We start from the raw sequence: 10,656 nt of genomic DNA, 5'->3' as shown, positions 1-10,656 counted from the left end.
TCTGAAAATATGTATATATGTATGTGTAAGTATAACTGGACCGCTTTGCAGTACACCTGAAATTAACATTGTAAATTGGCACTTCAATTAAAAAAAAAGAATTTTTAAAAAGTACACATTGAATATTGTTCCTTAAAATGCACTTATTAGCATAAGATCTTTTATTCCTTTGCATATATGCTTGAAGTGTGGGTGGAGAATGCTCTCTAGGAAATGTGATGCTAAATTCTTAGGAGAGTACCTGCTGAATATTAGCCCAAAATAAAGAAGCACGTCTCTGCAATGACATAAAAAAGTTTTATTTGGGGAAAGTTCAAACACAGACAAAAATAAGCAAAATAATATAACAAACCCCCAAGTACCCATCACGCAGCTTCAATAGTTATCAACTCATGGAAATCTTTTTTCAACCATACTCCCTTCTACCAATATAACTTTAAAACAAACCCCAGCTATCGTATCATTTCATCTGAAAACATCTCAGTATGTATGTCTAAAAGATAAGGGTTATTTTTTAAACAAAACCACATACCATTGTCATACCTAAACTTTTTTAACAAGTCTCTAATATCATCAAATAATCAATGTTCAAATTCCCAGTTATCTCCATAAAGTTTTTTTAAAAACTGCTGCTTGTTAGAATTGATTCACATGTTGCAGTTAGTTGACATGACTTCTTTTTTTAAACAATTCATTCAATGGTAACTGGTAATCATCAAATTAGCAATAGTTATCTTCAAAAGTTATTCCACTAGCTGTGCTGCAATTTCTCGAGGTTGATCAGTTATAGGAATGGAAACTGGGAGGTTAAGTGATTTGATGAAGTTCTCATGGCAAGTAAGTGGCAAAGAGGCTCAACTTCAAGCCTTATGACTCTGGAAGCCCATGCCCCAGCTGACTCTGCAGCTCTGCTTATAGTTGTCTATGGTCTAGGACGCTGGGCTCGAGGCTGCTGGGGCTCATTGTAGAGTCAGGCAGAGGCCATGAAATTCCTGGGAGTATGGAAGGGGCCCCACAATTATGTGGAGATCAATTCAGAAGGAGTAGGCTGCAGGTTCAGACAAAGGCCAACATGTAAACTGAGGCCATCAAAGATTTGTAAGAGGGGTCATATTCTCTGCAATAGCTGAGCTCTTAAAAAATATTTTTTTCTGTGGTAAAATATACATAACATTTACCATTTTAACCATTTTTAAGTGTATGATTCACTGGCATTAAGTATGTTCACAATATTGTACAACCATCACCACTATCCGTTCCCATTACTTTTTCATCATCCCCAACAAAAACTTCTGTACTCGTTAAACAAAAACTCCCTGTTTCCTTGTCCCCCCCCAGACCCTGTTAACCTCTATTCTACTTTCTGTCTCTATGGATTTGCATATTCTAGGTGCCTCGCATAAGTGGAATCGTACAGTAGTTTTCCTTACATATCTGGCTTCTTTCACTTAGCAAATGTCCTCAAGGTTCAATCATGCTGTTGTATATGTCAGAATGTTCTTCATGTTTATAACTGAATAATATTCCATTGTGTGTAAACACCACATTTGGTTTATCCATTCATCTGTTGATAGATGATTCTTTTCATATTCTTATACTTCTAATAAAGACAATCATATATATCTGTTGCCTTTGTCATTTCAGAGACAAGATGCTATATGCCATCTGAAGAAAGAAGACCATGCCATCTATGAAGTATTCTTCCCCTCAAAATAAAACTCAAATTTGTTCAAGACTCTAGATCTATTTACCAATTTATAGGAAATACAGAGGCCGGAACATCATATTAAACTACTCCCTGGGAATGCAATCAGTCAAGTCCAGACTGTGGGAAATCTATAGGACACATGACCTAGTTTCTTCCACAGATAAGTTGCAGGGGGGAAAATGAAAGAGCTAGAAGAGAAACCTGCAGATGAAAAGATACTTAGAAGCCATGTCCTGTGAATATTCTCACTACTCTGATTTTGTAATAATCAGGACATGCTAAATATTTGCTATACTTAGACCATGACTGTGTCCCCAGACCTACTTCTTTCCTTAGATCTGATTTTATAAATGCTGGTGATAAATCAAACCTGATGTACATGACGTATCTTATGCAGGAAATGTCTGTAACTCTAGGTATCTGATCAACCTCAAGAAATAGACATCAATAGCCTGAGGCCCAAGAAGAACAGTTTCCATTGCAGCAAGCAGGACTCCAGTTAGACCTTGGAAAGAACTTTTTTTTAGCTGTTAAAGGATTGTTAAAAATTGGCCCAAGTTGTGGAAGGAGATGGAGGAATGTCCATCTCTTCTGGTTTTCTGACATGCCTCAGGGGAAGCCCTCTCTGGCCACTCTTAATTCTGGTCTAAAGACATCAAAACTAAAGTAAATCAGCATAGATGAACCGAGCCCGTGTTCTATGCAAAGCACTAAGTTAAGAGCAGGACTGTGTGTCCTATTCCTACAAAGCACAGCATCACCGCCCCCCCACCTCCCGCCTGTGACTGAGGTGCAAAGACCAGTCAGAGACATGTGCAAAGTTACACAGCAGGATGGATTTGAATACCTCTGAAGGCCACAGTAAAGGGGAGTCACAGCAAACAGTGCATGACTAATTATCAAGTGAAATCGTCACGGAGACTCGAAGGGGGAACAGACCAGATGAGGGGTCAAGGAAGGCTTCACAGAAAGAGGCTAGGTTTTGAGCCTATAATAGGAAAATTTAGAAAACAATAGCACTGCTTGCTGGGAAACACTGTGCGCCTGGCCCTTTATTTACATTATCTTGTTTAATCCTCACAAAAACCCCGTGATGTGGGTATTATTAATCTCTTTTTATACAGGAGGAAACTGAGCCTAAAAACACCAAGCAGCTTGCCCAAGGTTACATAGCCAGTGAGTGGCAGAGCAGCATTTGGACCCAGTTAGTTTGGCCCTGAAGCTGACCAGGGCAGCACTCCGCAGGAGAGACTGGAGACAGTGCGGGAGGAAGCCCCTGAAGTTCTGGGCACAGCTCCGAGTGTGGCTGGGGAGGGAAAGTGTGGAGAGCGAGGTCTGGGCTGGCCCGTGGAAGATGCTGGAGGCCAGGCAGAGATACTTCAAGGGGTTAATTCAAGTGGAGAGCTGACCGGGAGGCAAGTGCAGGTTGGAACTGAGGGAGGGGACAGACGGGGCAGGCAGGAAGGTGCTGGCAGGTAAGCAGTAGGGGTCCAGGGCAGTGAGAACGCAAGTCTGAGCCAGGGAGGTGACATGGGGACTGGGTAGGAGAGAATAGGAAGGAAGGTTTGTGTGGGGACTTGGCTACCAGGAGCCATAGGAGCAAGTGAGGGGAGACTTGGCAACTGATGCCACAATTCTGAGTGGGCCAGGCAGCAAGGCAAAAGCATCCATCTAGGTAGCTAAGGCTAATACAACGGCTAATGTTTATTGCGACTAGCTACTACCAGTGAGTACTTCACACATATAAACTCATCTCATCCTCAAAACATTCTTAGGAGGTAGGGTTTATTATTGTTCCCATTTTTCTGCAGGTAAAGGAACTGAAGCACAGAGAAGTTAAGCAACTTGTCCAAAGTTACATGGCTGGTAAACAGGAGAGCTGCGATTTGAACTCAGGCAGTCCAGTTCCAGAAGCCTTGCTCTTAATCACTTCGCTCTCCTACATCTGTTGAGGTAATGCTTTCAGGAGGAAGCAGGGTTCCCCACTCCGTCTCCACATTCCCTGCCCTCAAGGATCAAGCAGGAGAGTGACAGTGATGGCAGGATTGTTCGCTGGGGGCACTGCCCAGTCAGACCGGGCTGGCTGCCTCTCACCATCAGGCAGAGAGCCTGTGCTGGGGCCTGCATGGCCCAGATCTCCACCTCTAGGCAAGAGGACACCTGGAGCCCAATGCTGTCCCCATCAGAGTGGAGTAGGGGGGAAGGACAGGCCACCCTAGAAGTGGCAGCAGCTGACGCAAAGAGGGCCTGGCAGGGGAAGACCCAGCCCCTTCAGATTCTGGAGGAAGCAGCCCTCTCGCACCCCAAATATGAGGTTTAGGAAGATCAGCTTCTCTGTGATCCTGATCACAAGGCAGTCAGTACTAAGGTGACCAGGGGCAGAAGTATCAGTGAAATAAGCACAGAACATCGGACCCAAACAGAACGTATTGCCCCATCAGGAAGGCCAACCCCATAAAGGCTGCAGCACCACGTGAGCAAGGTAGATGGCCAAGACCTCATGTGACCTCAGGCTGGGGTCCTGGGCTGCAGCCCCCGGGCATATGGTGAGAATCCTCTCTCCCACCGGGAACTGTCCCTCTAGAAAGTGAGAAGACCCCAGGAACCCCAGCCTGGGTCACTGTGGACACAGAAATCACAAGCTTTAAGGAAGGAACTGAGGTAGGAAGGGAGGAACAGGGAGGGAAGTGGTGGTGGTGGGGTACTATAAAGCCCTAGAAGTTGGATATTTGCATAACTATTTCTGGACCACAGCAAGAGCTCCAGCGCCATCTGTGCCTGACGCCCAGGCGTGCCACTTGCTGCCTGACAAGGACAAGAAGAACAAGCAGGCAGAGAAAAGGACACTGAGGAAGAAAAGATGGAAGCAGTAACTCTCAGAGCTTCTCTCCAACACAACCCCAAATTAACCAAGACAACCTGCACACTTAAGCTGCAATTTGGCCTCCGTTGAAATGTTCCTAGCTGATGGGCTTTTGAAACTTCCAACCATCCTGGGCTTTTTTCTTTTTTTTTTTTTCAGATTTACATAGCACCAGGCATGTTTTCCCCAAGATGCCACAGCAGACTATTCATAACTTAGATTGTTTCTCCTCCAGGTGCCAGGGTCACATATGACGTTTGGTTACCATGCCAGGATTTGGAAGAGACAGGTCTTACATCCCCAATCCTGGCCAAGTGGACACTCTCTAAGGCCTCATGCTGCAAAAATCTCACCTTACTTTACATGTCTGTAGCTTCTGATCCCGGGAATTACTGAAAACACTTCCAAAGCAGAGTTTGAGGGGTACTGACACCCATTATCTCCACCAGTCCCCTCTTTCAGCTTCCCGAATGCACATAACCTCTAAGTATAGAAGCAGCATCATGCTGACTGTGCAAACTCAGGGGCAAGACAGGACCCCAGCCTTCACCGCTGCCTTGATTGCCTCCCCTGGTTCCCTCCTAGATAGAATCCTGGAGCTGCTGCTGGAGCCCCTCTCTGTTCCCCTTCACTTTCAAAAAGCCAAGTTCTCAGCAGGAGTGAATGAGGTTTGATGTTTCTGGATGCCAGGACTTTAATGGATGAGAACATAGTCTCTCAGGAGAACTTTGAAAATGGGGCAGAGATCTGTCTGTGCAGGCCAGGGTTTCTCACCCTCAGTTTCAGCCTCAGCACATGGACAGCTTGGGTCTGATAATCCTCCATTATAGGGGACTGGCCTGTGCATTTAGCAGCGTCTCTGGCAGCCTCTATTCACTAGATGCCAGTAGCACCCCACCCCCACCCCCTATCAGGACAATAAAAAATGTCTCCAAGTGTCCTCTGGGGAACAAAACTGCGAACCACTGGTCTAGGCTAATCTTTTTTAACTTTTCCTGCTTGGAGGCAGGGGATGAAAAAGTTGATTCTTTAGATTCTAAGATCCAAAAGGAGAAACTCCCAAAGAGGTAAACAAGATGCTGTGACTGGCTAGACGTCAGGGAGGAGAGCAAAGGCCTCATATCCTAGAAAATTGTGCCGCTCCGGCCAGCAGCCTCCTCAGTGAGAGACAAACATTATTACAGGGGATAGAGCACAGCAGAAATACCTATACATCTCTTTGATCCCAGTTTTTTAAAAAATGCCACCGAACCTGTCCCACAGACAAGGACTGCCATGGAGACTTCTCCTTCTCATCAGCAAGATATTCCTTCAGTCAATTCTAAATCCTTCTTATTATGGCTCTGGATTCTGAGGACCCTCAGAACCAGGCCCAGCACTATTTTACCTGAAAGGGAGGGGAATAGTTGTCACTGAGAGCTGGAGGCCAAAATAAATCTGCTGCCTGCTCCAGGATGCTGCAGACCAGGAATTGTGCAGAACATGGGCTGTTTATCCCCAAGCCAGGGGGACCCTGTGGGAGAAAAACTCAGAAAAGGGTGGGACAAAAGCTGAGACGCACATTGAGCATTCCCTGTGTTCAAAATCCTACATATTCGGCTCAGCTGAAGCCACGAGAATCCTCCTACCCTCCAGCATTCAGGACCTGGCTGTGGCCATGGCCCCATGGCCTGCCAGTTTTGGGAAATAGCCTCCACAGGTTTGGACACCCTGACGTAGTCACCAACGTGGAGGGGCAGGTGAAGCTGGCTTGGAAACCACCTGGCCCCCAGGAGAGGTTGGCTGGCACTGGCAGGAATGAATCAGATGCTGGGGCTATTCCGTCCCAAAGTGGAAGTTTCTACCAGCGAAACTCTTTTCCCAGCTTGGTGGAGGGGCCCCTGGGAAGTTTGGGGATGATGTTTAGGAGTTCCTCCCCAGGAGAGAGCCCCCTTCTCCAAAAGACTTCCCTGTTTGGCCTTCCTAAGGTCTCTCAGCAGTTCCTGAGTCTGAAATCAGGGACCCGGGGCTCTTTCATTTCCTGTGTGACGTGGGGTGACTCAATCTACCTCTCTGGTCCTCATTTGTGTGTAACAGAACCAACAAACATTGGATGGCTTCCTGGGGCCAGACTCAGGAACTTTACATTCCTTGCCTCATTCGTACCCTCTCTCCAACCGTGTGAGGTTGATATTACGATTCCTACATTGTAGCAGAAGAAATGGAAGACCAGGGAGTTTAGAGAACTCAGCTGGGATCAGTCAGCTGGAATTCAAGCCCAGGACTAGGTGACTCCAACTCCACAGATTCTCATCATAAACTGTAAAATTACTCAACACAGCATAGCAAGAATGAACCTGGCCTCTCCTGCAGGGTATAGGAAATAGCTGTGAACTTTGTACCTATATTAAGCCATATATTTTAGTTGACTCCCAGGCCATTTTCGGTTCCCTCTCTGCACCAGGATTCGTCAAGGTGCCCCTAGGCAAGTGTGCTGGCACTCAGCCCTCCTGTGTCCACTGATTGGTGTCACTGGGCCGTTTGTTGTCCCGCACTGGGTTACTGCTGAAATGTCCTTTATTTCTTGTCTGCTGGCTTTCTTTGCTAAATCCATGCCAGGCTTGAAGGCCCAGGGTTCTTGCGGGCCAAGTTCCCATCTGCCCCGCCCCCTCCATTCCCTTTTTGCTGCCCCAGGCTCTCTCACCAGTATACCACAGGGTCCCTCTCGCTGGGACTCATGGCCACCAGTGAGTCTTCCCTTCCCCTTTGGTTCTTCTCCCCTCAGCCTGGAGGAAACTCCTCTAGTTTCTGAAGGGAGTCCCACTCCCCTCAAATACCCCATCCAGCTTTCCCTTATGATATTTTCTTCGAATATTCAGTCTGTACGCAGAGGCTTCTGTACTCCCCTGAAGGCCAGGTTTCTGGAGAGCTAGGCCAGAAAGCAACTTTATTCCTGAGGCGTTATCCTCTGAGGCAATGAGCACAGGATAACCCAGCTCCTTGAAAAGGGGGCAGTGCTGACAATGAGATATTAAAATACCACCAGTAAAAAAAATAAAAATGAGTAAGGTCTCAAAAAAACTTACATCAATAATCGTATACAAACTTATTATTCTTTCTCCCGATTCCCCTTTCCTTGAGGGCAGAGATACAGACTTGCAGGGCTTAGTGCAAATAATAGCAGTAATAACAGTAAAAATTAATAACAGTAGCTAATATACTAGAGGCCTTGTTATGGGCCAGGCACTATGATAAGTGCTACATCTACATTATTCTGGGGGGAGGGTTTAGCTCAAATAGTAGAGCATGTGCTTAGCATGCCTGAGGTCCTGGGTTTAACCCCCAGTACCTCCATTAAAAAAAGAAATAAATAAACTGCCCCCCCTTCAAAAAAATTATATCATTCCATTAAATTCTTGTGAAAATCTTATGAGGCAGTTCTTATTATCTCCAGGAAACTGATCCTCCAAGAGCCCTGCCCCAAGTTCATACAACCGGTGGGTGTGGAGCCTAGTTCTCACCTAGTTTCCTGACTTCAGAGACTGTGCAGCAAGCACTGGGCCACACTGTCCAGATGTGCCATAAAGACTCACTAGTTGGCTGACCAGTGTCCCTCAGGCTGCGCACTCACTGGCGTTGAGAAATATTGTTTATCAGCAAGTCAGACAGGCACCTCCCCTACTGGGGATGTAATGGAATGTTGGCATGAACTGGTTTCACCTGCGGAAGTGAAGTTGGCTAGGAAGGAGGTTCCTCCCAAAGACCAGAAGATCAGACTGCAGGTCCTTGGCCCACCTGGCAATGGGCTCCCCAGCCAGGCTTAGCATTGCCTGGGGTTCCAGGCTGGAGCCACCTGCAGCCTGTCTTCCCGCTTGTCCAGAGGAGGCTGGGAAATCATTGCCCTAATCCAGGGTCCCCTCATCCACCCTGAAGTGAATATGGGTACCAGGAAGTGGTGTCAGATGAAGCAGGTGCCAGCAGTCTGGCCCTGGGAGGTGAGGAGTCAGTGTAATTAAATTAAATATTTGAAATATTTGAAAGTCTACCACTTCGCAGGTTTTCATGCTAGGTAGACACTGAGCCCATTCCTGCTTCTCACAAAAACAAAAACACAAACACAAACCATCAATAACAGAAAGAATGTCAACTTCAGGAGGAGGCTGGTAGGTGAACTGCATTGTAAGCCCCCCACTCCTGCCTGCTCTTCCTTTTATCCAATCCTTGCCTGCAGTTCTCGGTCCACCCAATACTCACACCTGAATCCCACCTTAGCCCTGAACTCCTCCAGCCATTCTGAGCCTAACCCTCTTCTCTACTCCAATAGTTGTTTTCTTAAAGACCAACTAGGAGTAAAAATGAGCCTAATTATTCACATTTGTGTCACTTTATATTTCTACTTTCTCCAGTATAAATGCTATTTATTGCAGAGGAACCATGTGGTAGTCCATGTGCCAGACTCTGACGCCCTGGGATGAAGACCTGGGCCCTGCCCTCCTCACAAAAAGCAGGGAAGAGAATTAGCAATGTAATCTGATGAGATACAGGCATACAGGGGATCCAGAGGTGGGATGTGTGTGTGTGTGTGTGTGTGTGTGTGTGTGTGTGTGTGTGTGTGTGTGTGTGTGTGTGTTTAGGAAGATCCTGGAACCCTGTGAACCCTGTGGAGTTTTTACAAAATATCAACACTGGAAGGGATCTCACAGAGCAGTTAGTCCCATGCTTTCATTTAAGTTGTGCAGAAATTGAGGCCCAGGGAAGTTAAGTGATTTGCCCAAGGAAACACAGCAGGTGAGAGTAGCAAAGCCCACACTGGGAGCGTCTCTCCCATACTCTTCTTCCAGGTCTCATCCACTCTGCTCTTGCCCCCTCACCACATTCCCTCCTAAGATGATTCAATAATAATGATATTTTAAGCTTTGTAAGTGCTAAGACACCGCCTGGCACTGTGCTAAACTCTCGATATAGATCATTTATTACTCACAGCAGCTTTAAGAGTTAAGTGTGTTTTTAGGTTCCTCTTTTATGATAATATTGAGTCTTAATTTAATTGACTTGCTCAAGGTCACCCGGTTAACATGTGAAAAAGTCAGTATTTGAACATAGGTAGTCTGAATATAGGGCCAAGTTCATGAAAAAAAAAAAAATCACCAGGTGACCTTGCTTCAGATACAATTTCTGGGCCCTGCCCCCAGAAATTCTGACTCTTCAGGTCTAGAGTGAACAAGCTGGAGCTTGCATTTTAGCCATGCATGCTAGGTGATTACAATTTGGTGGTCCTCGGGCCACACCCTGAAATACCTAATTCTCTAGTATCTTTTTTTCTAAATTCGGAGTGTTCCGACAGAGCCCCTCCGTTCCCCAGGGACCTGCTTTAGAAGAATGAGGGTGCTTTAGGGACAGATGTGTGCCCCCTGGTGGTCAGAGATTAGAGGCCAGGAGCTGCAGCCAAGAAGGCCCCTGGTCAATACCACAACTGTGCATTTTTCTACAATTCTGTTCCGTCAATGTTCCTGACGTGCCACTGTGTGCCAGCACTGAGCCAGCGTCACTCAATGCACACTTGATGGAAGCAAGACTTTGGGGAGCAGAATTCTTCACAGTGACTGCTCACTTGTGTTCCCCTGCTGATACCAATGCATGGATCTCAAGCTGCAGCTGGGCAACTTTCATGGGGTCCAGGTTGTTCTATCTGACAACATATGGCTCTGTATTTTAGGTCTTTAGGAAGGTGCAAAAAAGATTTTTGAAAAAGGCTGAGTTCACACCCTGGCAGGAGAATGCGGGAGCATACTTGCTGTGAGGTGAAGAGCTCAGGCCTCAGAGTCCGGCTGCTGCAGCACTGTGATTTCAGGCTCTGGGGTCCTGGGCCAGTTATTCCATCTTTTTGAGTTGCAGCTGCCTCGCCTCATGAAACATGAAGCAATAATACTACCTCCCTCGTAGGGTTGTAATGAGGATGGACATTACATCCACTGTCTTAGAACAGTGCCTGGTACAGGGTAGAAGCTTGAAAAAGTGTAGTGCTTTGAATACACTTTGTAGTTATATATCATGAAGTAAAAAAGAGATAAACCAGGGGTTCCGATATTGATCTTGATTTATTCTC

General features: G+C 46.2%; 1 non-coding gene across 1 annotated transcript; it reads left to right on the top strand.

The window, feature by feature from the left end:
- The first annotated feature begins 1,941 nt into the window (after positions 1-1,941).
- Positions 1,942-2,073, top strand: LOC116656869. The gene has a single exon (XR_004311875.1). It is a non-coding gene; the product is annotated as a small nucleolar RNA SNORA72 (small nucleolar RNA).
- Positions 2,074-10,656: the final 8,583 nt, after the last annotated feature.

The sequence above is a fragment of the Camelus ferus genome, chromosome 16, assembly GCF_009834535.1.
Source record: "Camelus ferus isolate YT-003-E chromosome 16, BCGSAC_Cfer_1.0, whole genome shotgun sequence".
Taxonomy (NCBI): Eukaryota; Metazoa; Chordata; class Mammalia; order Artiodactyla; family Camelidae; genus Camelus; species Camelus ferus.
The sequence above is the reverse complement of the archived record's forward strand: the minus strand, read 5'-3'. Positions and strand labels throughout refer to the sequence as shown.